Source organism: Eurosta solidaginis, chromosome 1 (genome assembly GCF_040869045.1).
Source record: "Eurosta solidaginis isolate ZX-2024a chromosome 1, ASM4086904v1, whole genome shotgun sequence".
In the NCBI taxonomy this organism is placed as follows: domain Eukaryota; kingdom Metazoa; phylum Arthropoda; class Insecta; order Diptera; family Tephritidae; genus Eurosta; species Eurosta solidaginis.
The window spans coordinates 48,877,428-48,903,498 of NC_090319.1; the positions used below are offsets into that span (position 1 = coordinate 48,877,428).

At 35.7% G+C, this 26,071-nt stretch overlaps 1 protein-coding gene and 1 long non-coding RNA gene across 13 annotated transcripts in view; both read left to right on the forward strand.

The window, feature by feature from the left end:
• The first annotated feature begins 1,188 nt into the window (after positions 1-1,188).
• Positions 1,189-2,185, forward strand: LOC137238903 (uncharacterized). Its single transcript, XR_010949250.1, has 3 exons — positions 1,189-1,596; positions 1,718-1,870; positions 1,944-2,185. It is a non-coding gene; the product is annotated as an uncharacterized lncRNA (long non-coding RNA).
• Positions 2,186-10,467: 8,282 nt separating this feature from the next.
• InR (Insulin-like receptor) overlaps positions 10,468-26,071 on the forward strand; it is a 548,799-nt gene continuing 533,195 nt past the window's right edge. For 8 of the 12 annotated variants that reach the window (XM_067788935.1, XM_067788941.1, XM_067788967.1 and 5 more), the window contains exons 1-3: positions 10,468-10,860; positions 15,896-16,549; positions 19,680-20,947. The gene's annotated coding sequence lies outside the window, so the exon portion shown is untranslated. The remainder of the gene's footprint in view (positions 10,861-15,895; positions 16,550-19,679; positions 20,948-26,071) is intronic. The other 4 variants (XM_067788910.1, XM_067788924.1, XM_067788930.1 and 1 more) reach the window with 4 other exon arrangements.

Below are 26,071 nucleotides of genomic sequence, written 5' to 3' on the forward strand. Positions count from 1 at the left end.
GCAAATGGCAAATTGTACTCGGCTACAAAATGACTTAATTATATATTTTCTTCGAAAAATTTAAAATTTTTTACAAATTCAGAGCTGCTTTGCAAATGACTTGAAGAAGTGTAGTGCGGTATTTTACAAAAATGTACCAAATATGTCAATGTAGTACCAATGTACTTTCGGGAAGCGAAATGTACCAAAAAAAGTACAAATTTACCATGATTATCATCACTGGTATGAGGAGAGCGTTTCAAAAGCGCATGTGCATTTTTTCATCAGTGTTGCCAAACTATGCTTATGTTGACGACCTAAGTTCATTTTCAATAAAATATCTAATGAAAAAAAATTTTAGTTAAAAACGGTTTTATTGAAAACAATACTTACATTAAGTAATAATAATACTAAAATAATTACGTAGGTCCTAGGTACTAGTCATCACACTCCTCATCAATACAGGGCGTTGATCAGGCAATTAATTGAAAGCGTTGGGCGCGTGAAAAATAAGCAGGAAGAGAGGTCGGTTCATCACTCTCTTTGCCGATGTTTTCGGCTGCAAACAGATTTTTGTGCGCACATTTTTCGTCAGTCTATCAGAGGTTGGGAAGATAGTTTTTTCACTTCTACTTGGGCTTATCCGAAAAAGCAAGTGGCTCGATGAGGACCATTAGAAAGTAGTCTGATTGAACGAATACGCCCTCACCTGGCACTTACTGAGGGCACTCATAATGGACAGAAATGTCTCAAAGTGTAAGTGTGGGGAATTTCCATGAACGCAAAGTTAACCTAGCTTAAACTGCCTTAACTGTTTCAATTGGGAATAGTTGTGGATAACGGCAACAATGATTAAGAGGGAAAATGAAAAGTGGTAAAGATGTTGCGGCAAGTTTTAACAGTTGAGTACCTGAATGCGAATGAGAGACAAAAACAGAAGCTATGAAAAGAACAGAACTAGCAACATTTTGCAAAGACGTAGTAACTATGAGAGTATGTAATTTTATTTGTGTTTGTGAGGTATTTTAAACACGTCCCAGTACCAAAAGTATTCAGAACTGAAAAAGGTAAACGAGTTGGAAATAAGTTGCGGGGGTGAGAGACGAAAAAAAAATTGGTTTTGAAATCGTTGTTGGTATTTTCAACAAAAGTATTTATATCAAAGTTATTCGCACAACCCGAACGACTCACTGCCATGGGTATGCGATCACGTCAGTACTAAATTTTCAAAGAAATCGAAGCTGCAACTACGTACAAACAAACAAATATTTCCATGTAATATTTACATGCATGCATATATTTACTGTTGCAAATAAGTTACTACCGTTATCCCGTTGTGACGGCAAAATTTGCTGCCACGCAAATTTCGTTTTTATTTTGCTTTTAGTAAATATTAAAGATCAGTTGAAAGCGGTCGGGTGGAAGTGAATTAAACTAATAAGTATGTATAGAAAACGTCATCAAAAATGTTTATTATAATATATCAAATGATGATGTGGATGACATAAGTGATGAAAATACTGCAACTCTAAATACTATGATTGAAAATATCAGTGGAAATATATAATAAGATTCCCGATTTGCGACATATCTCACCTCACTAAAATTGAAGATGATGTAGGTATCTAAAAATAAGGATGCATGTAGGTATCTAAAAATAAGGATGATGTCTAAAGTCGCACCAGCATAATTTTTTTAACATTAACATCAAAATTTAATTATTAAAATTTTTTTTAAGGTATCTCTTATAAAAAACGTAATTGGACCGATTCGAGTTGTAAAGGTATGACAAAAATACCCAGCAATAAAGTGGCGGTACAACTAAATTAAGATGGATTGCACTAAAAGGTTGCATTGCAGAAATTTGAGTCTCTGAATGATGTAATATATGGTAAGTTTTATTTTTTATTAAATAAATATTTATTATAAAACAATTTTAATATAAACAATTTTTCATTTCGGAGGCAATACAAGTGGAGGGCTACACTAGAGGAAATTTTGAGCGGGAGCTCAAAAGAGCTTTCAAGATGGGAAAGAATCGTGGTTTCCTCGAGGGGGCAGCAGAATAAAAACTAGCGAAATAGAAGTGAATGCAAAAATCATTAAAAAAGATATATACTTTTTATGTTACGAATTGAATTTTTTTATTTTTCCTGGAATGTTAATTTTTGTTAGCTAATGAATTAAAAAGTGTAAAACTATAAAATATTTGCATTAAATCCTCTTTAGTTCTTTCATATAGTCAAGTATGTGAGTCGGTAAGGTGAACAGCTGATCAATTCGTTTGCCCAAATATGTAAGTCGGTAAGGTGTACAGCTGATCAAATCATTTATCCGAGTATGTGAGTTAAAAAAAAAAATAAATGTAAGGCGCGATAATCTCCGAAGAGATCTAAGGCCGAGCTTCTCTCCCAATTTGCGTCGTGCTCCTCTTGATTTTTCCTACAAATTGGCCGGACGGGACCTACATGTTTTATGCCGACTCCAAACGGCATCTGCAAGGCAGATGAGTTTTCACTGAGAGCTTTTCATGGCAGAAATACACTCGGAGCGCTTGCCAAACACTGCCGAGGGGCGACCCCGCTTAGAACAATTTTCTTCTAATTGAAAAACCTTATTTCTAAAATTTTGATGTTGCTTTGCCCGGGGTGCGAGCCCAGGCCATACGGTGTGGTAGGCGGAGGACGCTACCATCACACCACGGTGGCCGCCAAGCGAGTTGTTCAGATATGAATTTCGTAGGACATCACTGTGTTAAAATTCAGCGATGAATTCAGCAGTAAGACCCTCATTTTGGCTATTACCAACTCACTTCCTATCTAATACCTTTTGTTACTGGGAATATATAAACTTTTTATGTTACGAATTGAATTTTTTTATTTTGCCTCGAATGTTAATTTTTGTTAACTAATGAATTAAAAAGTGTAAAACTATAAAATATTTGCATTAAATCCTCTTTAGTTCTTTCATATAGCCAAGTATGTGAGTCGGTAAGGTGAACAGCTGATCAATTCATTTGCCCAAATATGTGAGTCGGTATGGTGTACAGCTGATCAATTCATAGACCCGAGTATGTGAGTCGGTAAGGTGAACAGCTGATCAATTCATTTGTCAAAGTATGTGAGTCGTTTAGGTGTACAGCTGATCAAATCATTTACCCAAGTATGTAAGTCGGTAATTCATATAATTGACTGGTTAATATCCATGGGTAAGCGAGTTGTTCAGGTATGAATTTCGTAGGATCTCGCTGTGTTAAAATTCAGCGATGAATTCAGCAGTAAGACCCTCACTTTGGCTATTACCAACTCTTTTCCTATCTAATACCTTTTGTTACTGGGCGTAAGTGGTCGCGAGTATCTATCTAAGAGAAAGGTAAAAGAATTGTATGTAAAGGTGTTGGAGTGTGTGTGAAGCGCACCACGTGTAAACCCAGTTGGAAACTTGTACAATTATTATCATTACCTGAAGATCTTTTTTAATGTTAGAAAGCAATTGGCACCAAAGCAAATTTTATTTATTTAACTTTAAGTTAAATTTAGCACGTAGTTGTGTACATTAAACCGGGTCGAAAAAAGTTTGAAAAAAAATATTCCTGCATAAACTCGCTTTCTGCACTCTTTCTGCCACAATTGGAGCTTTTCGGATATTTTGATGGGAAAGCATGGAGTGACTCCGGATCACAAGTTTACAGGCATGCACCTGCCTGTGGCAACAGAGGAAAGCGACGGCCCTGCTGACCTGGGAAAAGCCAGTCCAAGATGACTTGAAATCCGATTGACCTTTCAATTTGTGTTAGTTATCACCAAGATCGAACAAGAAAACATGTTCAAAGAAAATTAAAGCTAAAGTTTTAAATCCACGTTAAGTAATTTATCGTAATGTGGTTTGCGGAGCTTGTCTCGGCTTCCATTGGCTGCCGTAATCATAAGCGCTTCCCCATTTTTTTTGGTTGTTTTGCAAGAGATACGATACATTCACTATTAACCTGTACTATATACATGTTCTTTAGGAATTGTGTATAAGTATAGGGCTCATATCCACAATTCTAGCTGCTTTCCATCTTCATTTCTAATGGGGACGCCGGGCCATATTTACAAACAATCCTACTTTCAAATCCATGGATTAGCTTTTTAAGTTAAGATAATTTGCTACAATTAAGAGAACTAAGTAATTTCGGCTAAAAAGCACAAATTTCCGATATGAAGTGTGTCAGATAAAGTTTTTTATCAGCTTATCTTATAAGTGGATACATCGCACCGTCCGACACCTTATACAGCCTACTTGCTTTGTAATTCGAGGCATTCAACTCATATTCCAGGGAATTTTCTAAGTAAATAGCCACCGTATACAGTGCCATCTACCGACTCCTGTGATGTACGCATGGTTCGTTGTGGAGAACGGTTTTTCATCCATGTGGGACTTTATGTATACATCATCAGCCTCTCAAAGGTTTTGAGCAGTAATATGTTAAGCTAATGCGCCTGTAGTATTTGGGATCCATATGACCGATCTTCCTCGCCTTTGGTACGAAAACTACACGAGAACTTTGTGGTGCGGTACATGATTAAGTTTTATGCACTCATCGAAAATTATTTAAAGTCATTCCACCATCCCGTTCCTCGAAATTCGTTAAATGACCGTTACCACCTAATCCCGGGGTTTTAAACTTATGGCCGAGCCACAATGAAGTTTTTCATATATATGCGTTCAAAGCAATCTTATGCATGATGAGTAGATTGCATGTTTTTTTATGGAGAGCAGCAGATCAAACGACACTAGCACCATCTGACAAAGAAAAGTAGCCAACTTTTTGCAAGCAAAATATAAGAAGAAGAATTCGACATATGCTTTGTATATGAGTGCTTTCACACTTTGCAAGTAAAACTATTTTTCACAAAAGTTGGTATTTTTCTAACAACGACAAGATATGTAAGCAAGTATTTTTGTTGAATAGTGAGAATATTCATAACAGTATTTCAAAAAATTTTCAATATGAATGAGTAAGCCGAAGTTAGTTTCAGCTGCAGTTCTTTTCTTTCTTATTTACAAACGCGACATCTTGCGTGATGGTGGCAATGCTGCTTTCTTGCATAAGATTGCGTTGAACGCATCTATATGAAAAACGTTTCATGTGTCGGGGCTTTTAGAGAAAAGTTTCACAGTCCATTAGATCTTGGTATCAACCACCAAGCCCGTCACTACCCGTTCCGTGATCGAAGTGTAAGTGCTGACTTCGGGATCTTCTGAATCATCTTTGCAGCATCTTGGCAGCTTTGTTTTACCTCTGAATTTTCTAAGAGAGCAAGCTTGTTTTACGCAGTAGAGAAAAACTCCGCCACCGCCGCCGATTTTCGTTATTTTTGATATTTTCTACTAGTTTAACACTGTTTAGGCCATTTATTGTTCTTGTCGAAAATTGGTCGGATATGGTCGAAAGTGGTATAAACGGATGCGTATCAGTGCCAGTTATAAGAAACTAATTGCGAAATTTAAATCTTTCTAACTGTTCAAAAGTTATTTAAAAAAACAGGCGCTTTCTAATAAGCGAAATCAGTGATGCAAATTCCTTAGTAGGTTCTAGGGGCATAAACACTCCTTTGAAATGATTCTTACCGCATAATTAAGTTGAGGATATATGTACGTATGAGAAGGGTTTTGAAAAATCACTTAGGCTTACATTCAAATATCTGTTGTTTACACTGGTTTACAGCCAAAATGCATCAGAGACTCCATTATGAAATTCCTATGTAAAATCACCTCCTGATTTCGAAAATCAAGGTTATTTTTAATTCTATAGTAACATTTTTGAGATATTTACGAATAACGGTTTTTTCCAAAAAAATAAAAATTGGGTCCACTCAATCATATATATCTCAAGAATCAATTGAGCAATTCTAAAACGGTTTGAAGCTTTTAAAAGGTAATGAAATTTGCTATAAACTATGCATACAACACTTTTTGCTAGGCCCTGCAGATTCCAAGATAACGAACAATCATTACGGATTTTTGCCTTTTTTTTTTTATGAAAAAATTTGTACTTTGCGAGGAAGGATCTCGAAAACTTTTTTTTCCCTCTTAGCTGTGTATTATTATAAAAAAATAAGCTTTAATCAAAATCTATGAACTAATACAAAAGTTATAAGCATTCAAGTAAATATTCCCATCAATTACTTAAATACCCTACTGGTACATATGTGTTAGTATTCGTATATCAGTTAGTTCGTTTTTGCAGATTTTTTTGTTTTCTCACTAAGCTCTGTATTATTACAAAAAAAAATAAGCTGTCATTCATGGACTAATACAAAAGTTATAAGCATTAAAGTAAATATATCCATTTAATACTTAAGTACCCTACTGGTCATATGGATTAGTATTCGTATATCAGTTAGTTAGCGAATACTACCACATATGTACCAGTATGATACTTAAGTATTAAATGGATATATTTACTTGAATGCTTATAGTTATAGTGATCGATCAGGCACAGCCAAAAGTTCCTAAGGATGATCTCAGATTGAGGTCGAAATATCGATTAACATTAAACAAGTATATTTATTGAAAGATATAAAATATTTGGTTTTTATTTATGCGTGGCCTTGAGCTCGAAAAATTTAATGATTTAGAGTAACTTAATAGTTAAGAAAAGAAAATGCTGCTAGTTTGAAACATCCTGCTTTTCTAATAGCTTTTGTTTTGGAGGGAAGTGAGTTCCATAGACAGATTGTACTGACAAAGAACAGTCTTGAGGATGTTTTGTATTTAAAATTAGGAACCAATAAATTCAGGGTCCGACTGGAATGAAGTAGCTTATGCAAAAAGCATTGAGTTTTAAGAAGTTATTAACACCACTTCCGGGAATCTGTACGGCATATGAAGGGATATGATCAAATTTCTTTTTAGAAAAAACGAAACGGGCAGCATTGTTTAAGGCAAGCTGCAATTTATTATGTGAAGACGAATCAAGATTACCGTATATAAGTTCCCCATACGAAATTTGAGGAACTATAAGAGATTTGACCAGCTTCATATTTGTTTCGCGTGGTAGTAAATAGGCAATTCTGTACAAATTTCGAAGGGTATTATATGTATTATATGTTTTACCGACCCATGGTCAACGCAAGTTAATTTAGAGTTAATTCTGAAGCCTAAATTGGTGACCACGTCTTGGAATAATATTTTGCCTTCATTAAGTACAACTTCAGGAAGGCTGTTCAAGTCACATGTTGCGCTCGATATTGATAGCGCCTTAGATTTCGTTGCATTCAGATATAACTTATTTCTGTGAGCCCAATGTCCTATGCGTGATAAGTCTTCATTCAGCCCGACGAACAAGTCTTCGGTAAGCCCAGTAGGGCGTGAACTATGTCGTTAATAAAAAGTGTAAACAATATTGGGCCTAAAATATATCCTTGTGGGACAGCAGATGTTGTAAGCTTTAAGTTTGGGGCATCATCACCGCATTGAACTTGCTGAAGTCGAGCTGTGAGGTAGTTTTGGATTGGCTTTATAGCATAAGAGCTGAAGTTATAGTTTATTTCCAGCTTATGCAGAAGTATTCTGCAGTCAACTGTGTCAAAAGCTCGTGAGAAATCTAAAAGTACAAATACTGTAGGTTCATTACGGTCATAGGCTTCAAGAATCTTAAGCATGGCAGTAGCGCAACTATGTCCTCTCCTGAATTCCGACTGGACCTCAGATAGTAAGTTATTATTATATATATAATCATTTATCTGCTTAGCTAATAGCTTCTCATAAAGCTTAGATAAGGCTGGCAATAGGCTAATTGGCATAAAATCTTTGGAATAGGGATAACATTAGCTATTTTCCATTGACTTGGAAACCATAATTGAAAAGTTAAATATATGTGTTAGTGAAGCTGTAACAAATGGAAGTAGAAGTTTAATAAATCGTATACTGATGCCATCGACTCCAATGGCATTAGACTTAACGTCAAATATAGCATCCAAGACATCACTTGCAGTTACAACTGAGAAGTCAAAACTATCAATATCAATATTCGGTCTTCTGCCTATACTACACATCTTATTGTGTTCATAGCTGGTGCCATGATCATCACTATAATTTACACTGGTATCACTTATATTACCATTCAAGAAGTGCGAGTTCATTACATTAGGGTTAAATTTGCATTGAATATTATCATTTTTGGATACTCCAAAAGTGCGGAGATTCTGCCATAGCATTTTTGGAGGAAAATTTGCATTAAATTTATTATTCAAATATGCCACCTTAGCATTCCGGATACATAAAGTAGCTTGACTGCGCAAAAGACGATAGGCTTCCCATTTGTTTTCATATGGAAATTGTTCCCATTCTCTGTAAGCTTTCTCACGTTCATTTGAAACCATGATTTTTTATGACCTTGAATTTTAAAAATGTGATTGACAAGCCTATTAAAATATTCCAACTTTTCGTCTAACTTGGAGAAGGAAAAACACCCATTCCTGTCAAGAACAATGTTCATTCTAAAATATCGTTTTGATTTAACGAAGACTGTTCAAATCAATGTTGTGAACATAAACGTCTGCAAACTTTGGTCTACATTTTAAAAATTTTATCCAGGGTCTTTATAATATTTTATTTATGTAGATGCGCCGAGGATTATACGATTTTCACGCATGAGTTACGCAACGACATCCACTTAGATTACTTATGATTTCGAGGGCGGCATCCTTGGCCGAATACTCACTCCATTACGTTTCAAGGTGTTTCTCTGGTGTAGCTGGGTAGCATAGCGCGACAAAAACATCCGTTAGAAAGTCTTCGGAGATACACCTAGTGCTTCTAGGAAAGTGACGTCCACGAAGGTATGAGTTCGAAGTAACAGTCCTATAGCTTCTGTGCGCGCGTATGGTGTGAGGGTCAGGAGGCGTGGTAGGGACTGGTGGTCGGGATTGCTACTGTCCACACATCGGGAATTGTAGCTCTTAAAAACAGCCGAAAAAACTGGAGGCGCCCTGTGCCACGAGATTCATGAGTATTAATAGACCATTAATAGCAACCGTAAGTCGCCTTTGTGCGTGACCGCCAAGGAGCCAAAACTTATTTAAAGAAATTGTGTTCGCGACGATTATTAGGAATTAACCCCAGGTGAAACTACGCTTTGCACGAGATATACAGACAAAAAAGTGACCAGTTTATGTATCTCTATTATTATTATTTTTTTTTTTTCAGCAGACGCCAGTACCAATTCCAAAGACCGGAGTTAGGTTCGAAGCCTCTCTGGAGTAAGTGAACGAGGCACAATCCCTCCGCAAGCAGATACTCCTGACAATTTTTGAACGATTTGCGAGATTTTGAGGCAAAATCCCCGAATCTTTCCGAAATGGCTAAAACGTTGATTTCCTTACATACAAACAAAACATTTCCTAAATATTATTTTTTTAAATAAAAAAATTAAGGCTTTTAAAGTAAGAATACAGGCGCCGGTATATAATAGAGCATACGCCGCCGCCGCCGATAAAGTGATCATCGTAAACCTCTAATACGCAGTCGGAAGTGTCTTTATTATAAATTCATTGGATTTCTCGAGTTCTCCCAACATTGGCAAACTCTATTTCTCTTCTACAACTTACTGCTTCCGGTTCAGTTCGTTAACCTTCCTTGACGTTCCTTCCTTCTCTACCCTCTTTAGAGGCACGCTGAATCTGATATTCGCATTATTAGGGAAGGATGGTCTAGCAAGGGCCAGCCAATCATACCTAGATATATAACGTTCGAGCTCACTGTTATATTAAAAACATTGCATCCTTAGCTAAAGTCAAAACCTTTTATATGGTTAAACGCAAAAGAATGAATATATTTCCAACTAGGTCGGTATGAATGCCTATAACATAAGAAGCATTGAACAGTGTTCATAAAATAATGTAAACATGCTATTGGTTTCGAATTGATTTCACATGGAGTATAGCGAGATCTTACATACATACCTACAGACATATGGATATGTATAAGTACACATATGTATGTATACAACTATTTCAATGAATGCACTGAAGGCCTCCCCCTATATTAAAACCAACCTAAGAGCGCATTAGGGAAAAGAGAACACTCTTAAGAGCATACATATACGGTTAATAAGCTATGAATAGTAGGCCAGAAAACAATTACAACAACTAGTTACAGCATAAATACGTAAATGAAAAGCGATAACAAAACAATAAACAAAATCAAGAGTGAGCAAAGCCTAACAAAAACTATTTAGATCAGCAGCCAAGTGGACATTCACCACTAGGCTTGATGGGGCATTGTGGTGCATAAAACCTGTTGTTGTTGCATATTGGCTTGCAGGCTCTTTACTTGTTTATATGTTTTTATGTTTTTTTTTTTAGGTTTTTTCATTATTTTTCATGTTGCTGCTGGTGGCGACTTTTCGCTGTTATAATTGTGTCTCTGTTGGTTCGCTGCTGCTCCGGCGCCACCCCAAAAAAACTTGCAGACTCAGTTTATTCATAACTTTGAGTTCGATAGGGCGCGTGCAAGAGGTTCACGGATAATAAATACTCCCGCGTTTATGTACATTGAGTGTATCAAATATATATAAAACTGTTTATGTATATTTAATCAAAACTGATTTGCTAATTAAAAACAAAAGCGAATACGCAACGACTTTAAAAGTGTAATATTAATGTATAAAAACAAAAAAAAAATCATATATCTAGTGAATAACTTAAGTAAGGCTCAATGTGGACGCTTAGACAGCAAAAAATTAAGAATTTTAAAACAATCTACAAAACTTAAAGTAAAAAAAATTAAACCTAAAATATTATTTTAAAATCGAATTGATTCCAGACAGTTACATATGTTACTGCTTTATGTGCTACACGTAACGAAGTTTGCTGCGGCTATAAATATACATTTGTATGTATGCACATTAGACCGTTTCATAAAAAATATTTGGTTTTTTCCAAAAATGTTTAATTTGTTTCTACAAAAATGCCCATAAGGATATACATATTTATAAGGCATCATGTAATAATAAAGGTGATGTCAGCAATATTACCTCACTTTTTCTGTAATTATATTTTCCGGTTTACTTGTATTCAATTTGGTTGCTTCATTTTTCGTACAAAATTTCCAAGATAATTTATCTCCTGCAAAATTTTTTCCATATTATTTTGCAGAACACAAAGTTACGTTAATATTTCTGGCTAAACAATTCTAGTAGCGGCTTATACAGTTATAATATTTCTAAACGTATAGTAAAATGTACTCCGTTCGTAGCAGAACTCAAAGGCAGTTCTGTATGATAGACAAACTTCTAAAATATGCATGCCGAACTTGTCAGAATAAGGAAAAACGTCAACGGGATGAGAACACCTGAATATTCATTTCATCATGGTATAAGGTATCGTACTGAAAGTTCTTCAAATTTAGAACTGTAGAAGTTTTTTAGTAATAAAGTACTATAAAGTATATATTGAACTGCTTTTTCATGACACTTTTACAAATATGTACAATATATTAGCTTCTGAAGTGAAGCCTTCAACAACGAGAAAAATTAATACGAACGAAGAGTTACGTAAAAATATTTTGTACATTTGGACGAATAATCCCAATGTTACTTACAAAAAGTTGGCGAATCATCCTATGACACTGCCCCAAGAACGGTTTTATTCTTCAAGGAAGGTGGCTTAGTGAAGGCCAAGCCAAGAAGAGGCTACCCGCAGGAATCAGCAGACGCTCAGCTGTGGAATAATGTTCTATCCCTAATTAGGAAAAACCGATCCATGTCAACAAAGATGGTGCCAAAATAGTAAGAGCCACATATGTCAAGTCACACAATGGTATTTTAACGTACAAAAAGAAAAAAAGAGTACATCACGAGCACGGAAGAAACAGAAATGTTTGGCAGAAAGGTTCTGATTTGGCTAGATATTTGTGAATGCGGGAATCTTTATCATTATAAGTTTTATAGTAAACATCGATATTGGATTGTGGTTTTATATTTTATCTCAGACAAAAAAAAAACATGTTTTGGAAATGTTCTTATTTAAATCAAATAAGTACTACCTGGGTGGGTAAGCTTGTGTAGCTCGTCGTTATTTAACTTTGCCTCAGACATTCTACCGCTTAATCGGATAAAATTACATAATTAAGATTAGGTAAAACCCTGCTCAAAAATATTTACATATATTGCCAGCGTAGGTGAAATATCTGTCGTACGTAAGTGCATAGCCAATAGGCTGGTTGAAAAAAGTTTGCAATCGCTATGAGATAGTGGTATATACACAAAGAAATTAGCCTAAGTGGCAACCTAAGTTATAAATATTTCTGTTGTATGAATAATAAAATAATTGATGAATTTTAAGATACCTTTCGTCTGGTTTCCATATTTGTTCTTTAAGATTTACAATAAATAATAAATAAATGTAAAAAATATTTTAAGAAGAAAATTTAGTCGGATTAGGTGATAATGCCAGGTATCAACTCTACCTAAAAATGATTTTCTTAAATACAACGTAAGATATTTTTATCTTCATACTATTACTGCCATACCTAAATTTTATTGTTTGAGAAAGTGGAAAATCGTGTAGAACCACTATTAGTGGTATTATCTAGACAGATAGTCTTGAAATGGAGCCGTTTCGGACATATGACCGGATATTTAAAGAAATAGATATAATAGGATTAGATTTAGACCTCAGTTGGCAACTCCACTTAGGAATATTTATTTTTAAATATGGTAACAATTTCTCATTGGTTACTCACAGATGCATATTTACGTAGATTTTGTTTATTTTTATACCCAGCTGTACTTGTACACAGGATGTTATAACTTTGATTGGACAACGGTTGGTTGTACAGGTAGAAAGAAATCGAGATAGATATAGACTTCCCTATATCAAAATCATCAGTATTGAAAAAAAATTTGATTAAGCCATGTCCGTCTGTCCGTTAACACGATAACTTAAGAAAATATTGTGATATCTTCACCAAACTTGGTACACGGGCTTATCTGAGCCCAGAATAGATTGGCATTGAAAATGAGCGAAATCGGATGATAACCACGCCCACTTTTTATATATATAACATTTTGGAAAACACAAAAAACTAATTAGGTACTTAGTAAATAATACACCTAGAATGTTGAAATTTGACGTGAGGACTGATATTGAAACTCTTCATAATAATAAAAAAAAAAACAAATTTTAAACGGGCGTGGCACCGCCCACTTGGGATAGAATCATTTTTACAAATATGGTTACTTATAAATCAAAAACCGTTAAACCTATCGTAACAAAATTCGGCAGAGAGGTTGCCTTTACTATAAGGAATGCTTTGAAGAAAAATTAACGAAATCGTTTAAGGACCACGCCCACTTTTATATAAAAGATTTTTAAAAGGATCGTGGACCAATAAAATAAGCTATATCTTTGCAAAAAAGAGCTTTGTATCAATGGTATTTCATTTCACAAGTGGATTTATAACAATAAATAGGAAAAACTTCAAATTTAAAAAAATGGGCGTGGCACCGCCCCTTTTATGACTAAGCCAATTTCTATGTGTCGGGAGCCATAACTTGAAGAAGAAATTTTTTCAGAATAGAAGCATATGTATATGTATTATTGCGCAGCCTAGTAACACTATTATGCATACAAAACAAACAACAACAGCATTTCAATTGTACAGCTGGGTATGTAGTTATATATGTATATAAGAAATATATACAATATGTATACATAGGTTACCCTATAGTTGAAATTTTGTTTTATATGCAGTGTAAAATACTTTTCGTTGATATCCATTGTGTCATATAATAAATATGATTTTTTTTTATTCGAATATGTGGCAACACCTCAGCATAAAGTAAATTGCAACTAATTTAAAAGAAAAAATTTCAAATAACAATTTTGTGAAACGGTCTAATGTAAATAAAAACTCCCAAAAAATATGAAAAGATAACACTCATCGGCCATATTTTAACGCTCCCTAGACAATATGTTATCTTTCATAAATAGGTACAATAATAGGAATAGCGGTTTATGTGAGGGGCGCATGAAAGGGGTAATATAGTTAAATTTAATCCAATGGTATTTAATAGTGCACTAGAAAAAATACAATTAGCAAGTTACTCTAGAAATTACTACGCAGCAGTAAATTTATGCGAATTTCATTGGTACTAAGCATAGCAAAAAAAAAAACAAAAACAAATATGAACGTCAATAACACACACGCATTCAAACACAAGAGAATATTACGCTCAGCAAACAAAATACCTCAGACTAGATTCATTTTAGATCGATTTAGGGAAGAGGCGGAGGGTGCCGCTGACACTGAAGTGAAAAAATACGAATAAAAGAGCTGCTTTGCTAGCTGAGCTAAGTGAGGCCCGGTGCGTGTCTCGCATCGATATATGTGTGGGAGTGTGTGTGCGTGCGTAATATTGGTTGCAGTGTCGACAGAAATAGCAAAGAGTCGTACGATTTTGCAAACTCTTTTTTATACTCAGCTGAGCAGAGCTCATAGAGTATATTAATTTTGTTCGCATAACGGTAACCCGTAACGGCATAAACTAATGGCGATAGATATAGACTTCTATATATCAAAATGATCTGGGCGAAAAAAGAAATTACTTTAGCATGTCCGTCCGCCCGTCCGTCTGTCCGTCCGGAAACACGATAACTTCAGTAAATTTTAAGGTGTCTTGATGAAATTTGGTATATACATAAGTTCCTGCGCAGTCATCTCAGATCGCTATTTAAAATGAACGAAATCGGACTATAACCACGCCCACTTTTTGGATATCGACAATTTGGAAAAACCGAAAAAGTGCGATAATTCATTACCAAAGATGGATAAAGCGATGAAACTTGGTAGGTGGGTTTATCTTATGACGCAGAATAGAAAGTTAGTAAAATTTGGACAATGAGCCTGGCACCGCCCACTTTTAAAAGAAGATAATTTAAAAGTTTGGCAAGCTGTAATTTGGCAGTCGTTGAAGATATCATTGTGAAATTTGGCCGGAACGTTACTCCTATTACTATATGTGTTCTAAAAAAAATTAGCAAAATCGGATGACGAACACGCCCACTTAAAAAAAAAAATTTAAGTCAAATTTTAACAAAAAATTTAATATTTTTACAGTATATAAGTAAATGATGTCAACATTCAACCCGAACATTTGTCTCCAAAGCCCTCAGCTGAGTATGTAATGTTCGGTTGCACCCGAACTTAGCCTTCCTTACTTGTTAGTTAGTGGTATTTGTTGCTAAATTAGTGCAGGCAGAGATACTAAACATACACTGCTGCTTAGTTGAATTGGTTCAACATTTAGTTTTAGATTTTATCTATTAAAGGGCTTAATCAAATTTACTAGTACCAAGGAAGCTTCACCTATTTAAGTATTCTCGGAGGTATTTAGCAATAAGTTATTATTGCGACCGCCGTGGTATGATGGTAGCGTGCTCCTCCCATACCGAGGGTCCTGGGTTCACGCCCCGGGCAAAGCAACATCAAAATTTTAGAAACAAGGTTTTTCAATTAGTAGAAAATTTGTATTTCTTATATTTATATTTCTCGGAAACGATTTGGTATGACCACATGAAACCTTCTACGCTATTTCGCCCTCCCACCCCCCAGAGACATGGGGAACTTGGGGTCGCCAGAGGCTCGGCTGTTGGGTTGGAAAATCTATATATTGCATTCGCAACCCCTTTAAAGGGTTGCGCTACACAAGCCAAGCCCTTGAATCTATATCTATCTCGATTCCTTTACACCTGTACAACCAACCGTTATTTAATCAAGGTTATAATACACTCTATACAAGTACAGATGGGTATAAAAATACCGATGTCGGCACCATAAACCCTAATACTCGATAAATCGATATCAACATCGATACTTTGACAGCTCTAATTTAGGAATCATACAAATCTATTTGCTTGACCAGCAGTGTACATAACAACAAATGAACAGTGAGAGTGAAAAGTGTTAAATATGACGTGCTACTAAAAAAAACTTTTAAAAGCTTGGTGTGTACTAAATAATAAATTAAAATACCCAACAAAATAAGTTCCAAAAAATTAAGAAAGAAAACTTGAAATTGATAAGAAAACTAAATATAAATGAATGAGCAAGAAAAATGCTATAATTACATATATCAACTTCAAATAACCAAGTAGATATTCAGTGTTCCAATGTTTATTCCCAAAGAGAAAAATATATACGCATCGAATTCTCTTCTTTTTGTTCACAACAATAACAACACGCAACTTATGCAGCTCTCTACGAAAAGTTTGAAACTTGCGTGAGCAATTAACTATGAAAAACAAAATTGGTTGTTATTGCTGCATGTAGAGAGCACAAAGCGAGCGTATTGATACGAAAAGTGAAAATCAAAACAAAACAGCAAAAAAAAAAATAAACACAAGCAAAAAATAACAATAGCAAGACAAGTGTAAGCAAATATGTAATGACCTAAAAGGAATGCTTACAAAAAAACAAAACTGCAAAAATCTTGATATTTTTCTTAAAAATAACGAAGTAGTGACGAAACCAAAGTGAAAAAGTAAAAATTTCAGTTAAAAACTGTCTGATATTCATGAAGGTAACTGCAAAATAATCTCATTGCATTTCTTAGAAGGTGCTGAGAGAGTGGAAACCCATATTTTAGAAGCCGGTGATGCCACCGAATGGTGAAAAAGTTCTACAAAATTTTAATATATGTATATACATTTCGTATCACGTTTGTCCACGATATCCAACTTGAAAGATAGGAAGACGTTCCTGTGAAGTTTTTTTCCGGAAAGTGGACCAGGGATTAGGACTGGGACTGAGACTAAGACTGACACTGAACAGAGACTGAAACTAGGACTGGGAAAAAGGGATGAAGAAGAACTAGAGAGAAAAAAGTTAATAAAAAGATACGGAAAAAGGGAGAGAGGGGAAGGAGAGTAAGAGGTAAAAACTGCTTAAAAGTTATGCAGATAGACCGATGCTGGGGCAGAGCAACGTCTGCCAGGTCTGCTAGTAGGAACTATTTTCTCATTTTTGCTTCATGCAAACAGAAAATTTCACCACATCGTTCAAAGATAAGTACATTTCATTTAAACAAAAATCATTTTCAAAGCATAAATAAAATAAAAACATGATAAAAAAATTTTAAGGACTACCTTTATATAAATGGACCAAAAAATAGAAGGCAATTTTTCCTTTAATACAGACATAATCTTGTTAAATTTTTACTAAAAAACTTTAACAATAGCTCTTGTAAAAGAATTTTGGGATTTAAAACTATAAAGTTGGAGCGCAATCTTTCAATTTAAGGCAAACAAAGTACTTGGGATTAACTAATTGATTATTTAAAAGTTAAGCACGCGCTCTACCTTTATAATTTTAAATCCCAAAATTCTTTTACAAGAGCTATTATTAAAGTTTTTTAGTCAAAATTCAAGAAGATTATGTCTGTATTAAAGGAAAAATTGCCTTCTATTTTTTAGACCATTTATATAAAGGTAGTCCTTAAAATTTTTTTATCATCTTTTTAGTGCTGCCTACCAAAAGGCATTTAGAATTTTGGGTTCTGACTCACGGCCCAAGTTTCAAGTCTCTAGCTCACCGGGAAGATACTTAAAAATCGATTGCAAGATTCCCCTCGTTTTTCAAGGATTTTCAGTTATCTTGACTAGCGCGCCACCTAGCGGAAATTTGTTTTCTATAAGCTGTATTGTCACTAGGCCTCTAACTAAGTGCCAAGTTTCAAGTCTCTAGGTAACCGGGAAGTTAGTTAAATGTGGATTGAAAGATTCCCAAATTAAAATTTCTTTTCTTACCATCTTGATCCGCGTGCGCCATCTAGCGAATTTTTTTTATCAGATGATGCATTGTCACCGGGTTCTAACCCAAAGTTCCAAGTCTCTAGCTCACCGGCAAGTTACTCAAAAATCGATCGCAAGATTCCCCTCGTTTTTCAGCGATTTGTAGTTATCTCAATTAGCACGCCACCTAGCGGAACTTTGCTTTCTATAAATTGTATTGTCATCAAGCCTCGAACTGTGTGCCAAGTTTGAAGTCTCTAGGTCACCGGGAAGTTAGTTAAAAATGGATTGAAATATTCTCAAATCAAAATTTATTTTCTTAATATCTCGATCCATGCGCCACCTAGCGACATTTTTTTGATCAAATATTGCATTGTCACCGGGTTCTGACTCACGGCCCAAGTTTCAGGTCTCCAGCTTACCGGGAAGTTACTTAAAAATCGATCGCAAGATTCCCTGCGTTTTTTCAGGGATTTTCGTTTATCTCGATTCGTCTGCCACCTGGCCGCATTTTGTTTTCCACGAATAGTAGAGCCATCGACTTGCAAACTACACATGTGCTAAGTTTCAAGTCTCTGGATCACCGAGAAGTTAGTTAAAAGTCGATCGCAAAATTTCCATTTCAAAATTAATTTTCTGTATATCTCAATCCGTGCGCCACCTAGTAGATTTTTTTTTTTCACTTGCATTGTAATGTCTCCCAGATCTGAACTATGCTCTAAGTATCAAGTGTCTAGCTCAACGGGAAGTTACCGAAAAAGACTTTTCCGTGGGTCAAAAATTTGTATGGAAATGAGGGGACAAACATGAAAGCGACTTAATATAAAGGTAATAATAATAAAAATAAAAAAAACTGAAAGTTTAATTTTAGCAATCAGAACAAGTTTCAAATAATGCGTTGGAGTGCTTCATATTCTCTATGTTTTTAGATGTACCTCTATAGATAATCTTGTGCGTTTTCCATGGTTTTGTGAAAGCTTTGGTGAATGTCTAAAAATCAACTTATTTTACTGCCATCAGGGTCCATTCCCTTCGAATTTAAGTAAAAAAATACAAGAAGGGGTCCCAGGGCATACGGTGTGGCAGGCGGAACACGCTACCGTCACACCACGGTGGCCGCCAATCAGAGTCAAATAGCTTGGATTATTTCTAACTTAAGTCGAAAACGCATACATAGCCCTCTACTCGTGTAAAAGAATCGTCAGCAGAGACTGGCGTCTAAAACCCAAACTTGTCATCAGACCCATACTAACATATGGAGCTGTAGCATGGTGGCCGACCATGCAAAAAGAGTACAGTTTTAAAAAGATGAACAGGGTGCAGCTGGCAGCCATCGGAGGGGTTGCACTGTCTGACTGTTGAAACTTGACGCAGTATGTCCACACTAGTATCCTCAGAAGACTTCCCGATGTGGATTCATTATAAGATTAGCACACGCCATCAGTAAGTTAAGAGAGGTGTCATAAGGTAAAGCTTTTTTCAAGGGGAGATGGAAAGGGAATAGGGTGGAAAGGAAGGATGCAATTTCACTCTTCACCGACGGTTCCAAAATGTACTACGTTGTCGATGCGGCTTTATTTTGAGGTTCGTAAAAATTATAATAATTATGGATCTAAAGAGTACTGGTAGCCACCGTTTCACAAACATATTTCCCTAATTCGATGAATAATTTCAGAGCTAGTGCGATTGAATAAATTTATTTCGATCACGGATCGTATAACAAGATACGGGCCCTGAATATGTGTACTCAACTAGAACCTTTATTTTAAGCTAAATTTGCAGTACTATTTTAAAATTGTTTTCAATGTTTTTAAAGAAGATTAGAAATAAATACATCTTTGCATTTTTAGAAGGGTGACATATTGCTATATGGGTTAACTTTAATAACTAAACCATGGATTGTAACTCTTCTTTATACAGGACTTGCAGTTTTTGGAAAGTGGACTTAAGTTAATATACTATTTACAGTTCGTAAAAGGTATCACATTGAAATACAAAATGGTAAATGTGAAACAAAAGGTTTGATAAAATGCCCTATGAAAACGTTAAAAAATATTAAAAAAATTTTAATTAGCTGCAAAAAAGGTCACTTTTTGTTGTCAAACAAAAAATTATGTAAATACGTACTTACACTTCAATATAAACACACATACAACCAACTCATGCAATTCTTCGGAAGAACATTAACAAATCAATGCCCCCAAAAACAAGGGATATGCCAAACACATTTACTTCTTGCTGTGTGAATACAACAACAATTTACATTAAATAGGTAGTAACAAAAAAAATCGCCCCTATATCTACTACGCAGTACATAATAAAGGAAAAGTAGGAGTTTGCTTGAATCAAAATCCAAATAGGCGTCTACTCAACGGTGGCACCTCTAACGAGCACAAACGATACATTCGTTTGCTCACACATATGTGTTGTTGAGTGTGTGTTCGTGTGAGCATATTCGTTTGCTTGCGAACGACGGAAATGAAGCTTCGCCACGCGTCGCCGGAAGTGTACGCGAGAATAATCGTACGGAATAAAAACACGGAAGTTTCTAGTTGCGCCGTTTCGTTGCATGTGGAAAGAGCAAAAACGTAAAGCTTGCGGATGAATAATAAAAGAAAATTAAAAAACAAAAGTGAAATATATTGGATTGTGGTAAAAAAAAAAGAAGTCAAACAATTTGTTTGCATTAAAAGAGTATTTATTAAGTAATATTGAAAAGAAAGAAAGATATATATATGTACTTAAATTGAGTGAAATTAATTTATAGATATTCTAAAAGCGTGCACAGGAAAAGTGTGAATGGCCGTTAGCCGAGAGTGAGGCCAGTGGTGCACAAAATGTGTTAAAGTGTCAAAAATACTATTAGAGTAAGCGTTAAAGCAGCAAAAAATATGAAGAAAAAAAATATTTAAGCAAACGAATTATCAAAATTGTATTCCTTCAATTGCCAAAAATTAAATTACAAAAAAAAAAAAAAAAAAAAAAAATTGAGCGCAGAGTGTGTTAAAAATTAAAAACAAATAAAGAGTAGAAGAAAGTTGATTTAGAATATTCAAATATTGATAGTGGATAATACACTAAAAGATCATTTAGCTCATTTAACTGTAGGCTCATTGAACAATGTAAAGAGTGTGGTCTGCTGCTCAACTGAAACAACAATTGGAAAACACAAAAAAAAACGTTCAAAGGTGAGTACCATGATTCAATCACAAGAGGTTTGCTCGACAGACAAATTTTTTGACAACTGCAACCATTTTGCTCCCAAATCGAATTAACATCCATTAACTGTGTTGTTTCTTTGCAATTTTTCGAAAAATATTAGTAGCAGAAATAGGAAGTAAGTACTAAACTGCATAATTCCTTAGAACATTTACAGCCTCATTCTGTTTGGCGAACGATACGAACACACGAACGATAATCGTTTTGGAGACGATATCGTCAAACAGAATGAGGCAGTTATTTTAATTTTATGATGAATTTATTAACTATGCCATGACCTATTAGTGTGGCTGAACATAGGTTTTATGATAAGTACGGACGCCAAGGAATCGTGCACTTTCGTAAACCTATGAACATACGATCCCTAAACCACTTCAAAATTCATCGTTCAACGTCAAAAACTCGAATAGTAAATTGATTCACGTAAAAATGTCATTAGTAAATAATGGAGATGCCATAACGAAATATTGGTACATTGAGAATGTTAACTTATTCATTCCGTATGTTCGGAACATTCGTCTCCATTTAAGAATTTGGGGAATCGGTTTATATTTTGAATATTATGTATATTCGGACCTCGTGAGGTAGTATCAAACGAACGTGTTCCGAATATTCTAAATTAACGTTTTATCCGGAACACTTCCATGAATACTTAACGTAAAGGAGCTTGCCGACATTTCAGAATAAAAATGTAAATACTCCCTGTGTAGCAGGACCGCATAAAAGCTGAACTCTTCTGTTAAAGTCAAGACCGGAATATAAAGTTCTAAGACAATAAGCCATTTTCTTTTACTTTTTTTTTTTTCTCAGACCATGTCGGCTGCGTTTTCAATATCGTCTTATCTCAAAATATTTTTCAAAAACTTCCCATTTCATGATTTGTCACAAAAACGCCCTATATTAGAATTAGATTGAAGAACGCCTCTGAATGCTTTTCATTAACTCCCTATTATGTCAAAATGCATTGAACTTATGCTCATATAGGGAGTTTTTGAAACAAATTTTGATATAATGTATTTTTGAATAAAATTCTAAACCAATATAGCTCTTTATCAATTCACGAAATATTTAGTAGAAACTGAATTATTTCCTCCAAAACCTACTACACTAAAGGGGATTCAATTATTACCCGTTTTCCTTACTTCGTAAAAGCAACCCGTCCAGATTTCTCAATTTGGGAGTGTCAAAGCTCTGCCGTCATTGAAGAACAAACCTCTAGTAATTGAATCATGAGTGAGTACATACATACATACAAAATTTTTAGGAAGGCACGTGAATATCGATCCCAATCAGAACACTAGCACGCAGAGTAAAAGAAAATATACTTTTGCACAAAGCAATGACAAGGTTAGGTTGAACTGGGCCGTCCGTCAGGATCTTACAAAGACTGAATGAGTTCAAAGTGTTACCAGAAGTTTGTTTAACGACCACGACTGAAAAACCCTATCAAAAACTAGAATCTAGGTTAGTAAATAACTCCGTCGTCTTGGCAAATACTAGAATTTTCCTGCATCTATGCCACTTATTGCTTCTAGATCAGATAGCTGTATGACTCTTAATAGCTGGAGTATTTGCCTGGCAAGCACAGAGCATGAGCACAAAACTCGCACGATCATTTCCTCTTCCAACCCAAATTTCCTGCATCTGCTATCACCTAAAAGGCCTGATTAAGTAGCATGTGATGCTAGAAGTAGTGTCCAGATGTAATACTTATCAAGAGCCTATAGTCCACTCTTCAATGATAAGAGTAACTTTGTTGGTATAAGCTTATATAAATACACACTATCACGATGCACTATTTACTGACAGGAATAATAATCATCGCTGACCGCATAATATTCAACAGTGTGGCAACCGTGGTACACATAAACCAAAAAAGACGGTTGACATTCTACTTGAAAATAGACGGACATCTTGTTCATATCTTATTTTATTCTATTTAATTTTGTACATACTTTTATATATGATTAATGTCATGCAACAAAGAGGAGTTATAAGAATATTACTATTTTGAACTTGAACTGTCGGCGTTTTCATTTTGTGGCTTTTTTTCCTAAGAAAATTTTCACTTCGTCAACCATCAAACAAAGGTTGTTAGATCTGCACATGATCTTCAACGCTTTGCAACCCCACTTTTGGTTCCACGCCTTTCCTGTTTGGTCGATAATGTGCAGCTCCCCCTACTTTTGATCTCATCCAATCTGATTGGAACGTTTAGGTGCAAGCTTGGACTGATGCGTCTTGTTTAGCTTACTTGTACTCTTTTTCAATCCCGTACGCCCTAGGACCCAATATTTATGTATGTTTTTCCCTATCGCGGTTACTATCAGGCATTGCTTACACTCTAACACACTTTTCAATGGTGTGCTATTAGAGATTATTGCCTTAATTCCTGCTGATGTTTGGATATCAATACAAAGGCGGCTGCAGTCTAAGCATTTTTCTTCCATTGTTTCTACTCCGTTGGTTATGCAGCTGGCAGCTTGTAGAATTTCTAGATCATCACAGTAGACCACAGACCCTACCCCTTTATTTTGGCTCTTCGAAGCGGAGATACGGTATCAGAGGCACTAAACCTCGTTGGAGTTGTTAAAGCGTTGTTCTTTGTGATCTGGTGTACAGGCTAAATGTGTAGAATGGCATACAGCATCGATAATCTGCATACCGCTTTTTTTGAGGTATGTAGGTTCTTTTTTGTGTAGCTGCACAGTAAACAATGACTCCATACTATGAGATAGGCTTCACATCCGCTATAAATACCAAATAAAAGAGAGGGTGGTAGACCCCACGTACAACCCAGCATTCGTTTACATGCGTAAAATGCCGTCGAAGCCTTCTTCACTCTCTCCTCCACGTTGAGCTTCTACGACAACTTACTGTATAGACTGATTCCTATTTTATGCAAGGTTTCTTCTGCAGCGTTACCCCTCCAAGCTTAGGCCAGATCCAATTTGGAACCTTGTACCTCCTTGTAAACAATCATATCCGCCTTCTCCGTGCTGGCGCTCAACTCGAAATTAGATGCCTAGATGCGCCCGATCTATCAAAGAGCTAATTGTTGGAAGGCACTTTCCATTTATGTCTACTGCAACGTCGTCTCCATCGTACAGTGGACAGATTTGTCTTAATTAGGTGATATCGTATACTAAGGTGTCGTAAACTCAATGAGATTTAAGTTAATGGGTTTGGCTGGTACTCTTTTTGATGGATGCATAAGCACTTTGACTTGCTGTTACTCTAGAAGCGTTCTATTGAACCTTCAGAAATATTCTATTTGGTAAGTAGTCTGCCTGTTCATTACCTTCACGTCCGCATTTCCCGTGAATCTATCCTATCAAATCCTTTTTATTCTCTTTGGCAAGTGGTCTGCCTGTTCATTACCTTCACGTCCGTCTTACCTGTGAATCTATTCTATCAAATCCTTGTTTTTATCTCCCTGAATCAAACATCTGAGCCAGGGGCAGTATATGGAATCGCTGTTTCCTTTAGCACTCTGTCAGTAAGCGATTACTCAATGTCCCGCGAGAATATGATAATATGGGCGATAGCACCACGTAATTGTAATCTGGTAGTCTCTATGAATCTTCATATGTCCTGCCAACTTCTAGTTAGAACAGAGATATTTTTAAATCTTAATGCACCAAGTGTGTTATATTATATAGTGAAAGGAGTTTATCTCATTAAGAATTTAAGTGCATCAACATGGCCTGTTCTCATCGCTCCTATTCCTATTCCGAGACAAACGAGTTGATGCCGTTGCTTAAACTAGTACTTCCCAACATTTTATTGGTTTTCAGCCAGCAGACTATGAAAGCATTTCACGTGAGAGTTCTGTGTAGTGCTACCCCTGCGTAATTTGGTCTCGTTAAATATCTGACTTGAATACCGTACAGAGATCTTTCTAGCATTGATCTTATTGCTTGTGATCGGATATTGTTTCCTCACGCACCCTGTGCTTTCCTCTAATTAACGTTTTGTCAACTAGCTTCGGTGGAAACGACAAATTGTTTTCGTCCGTTCGGAAAATACAACCTGGCCAACGAAGGCTAGTCATTAAAATTCCTTCGATACAACCCGATGTTATCTGCCTGAAAATTCTTCCGTCCAATACACGAAGAACCTTACCATTTTTTCGACATAGTTCATGATTCTTGCCCATATATGAGGACTGGTTTGATGACGGATTTGTAGAACCTTCGCAGAAAATTTGTTACACTTTAGTCCTTAGTAGTACTTGATGGTCGGAGTAATCTGTCGTTTTATTTCTAAGCTGATAATGTTGCGATACAAAGTCCTTTAGGGTTTTCAAATATCTGTCAAAAATAGATTCGCTACCAAGGTACTTGTCCTGCTCTCCAAAATTGCTTTGAAACAGAAAATACCGATGATAGTTAGGCTCTTTGCAGGTATTGGCCAATCGTGCAAATGTGATCGATAGTCGATTGACCAGGCTTGAAGCACACTGAATCCCCACTATGGCTGTTCGTACGACCATTTTTGGCTTAAATTTGATGTACAATATTTATCTCTCTCTTGCTCTGCTCTGTTAAATCAACTCAGCGATTAGTCCGACGGTCTTTGCAACTTACTAATTTTTTAGTCAGTATATTGCCATAGTTGGGTGGCTTAACGTATATCCCATCAGCAGAGATTGGGCTATCGGACTGACGTTTGCAAAGCTTTCTGGCAGTTCTATTTGTTCGCTTCAACGCGTTAAGGTGCAAAGTATATTTAAACCCACCGACCCTGAAAGTTCGAATATTAGAAAATAAATCGCACGCGAGACAGTCGGGATAGCACCATCCGACAAAATACTGCTCATATCCGCAACACTCATTAAGCTCTCGGGAGTATTTTTATGGTTCAATTGCCCACCTAAGTAGGCAATGGGTAGGCAATTGAAAAGTAAAGTCTGGCGACTGGCGCGCCTTGTTGGACGGCCATAACCGTTTAGACGGTTAAGCGCCAATTAAGTAAGTAAGTAAGTAAGAGTATTTTTATGGTTAAAACAACAACACTTAGGATATGTGCAATCTAAATCTAGGCTAAACACATGTAACTCATTGGTTATCATCTCGTGTAAACTTTGTTTT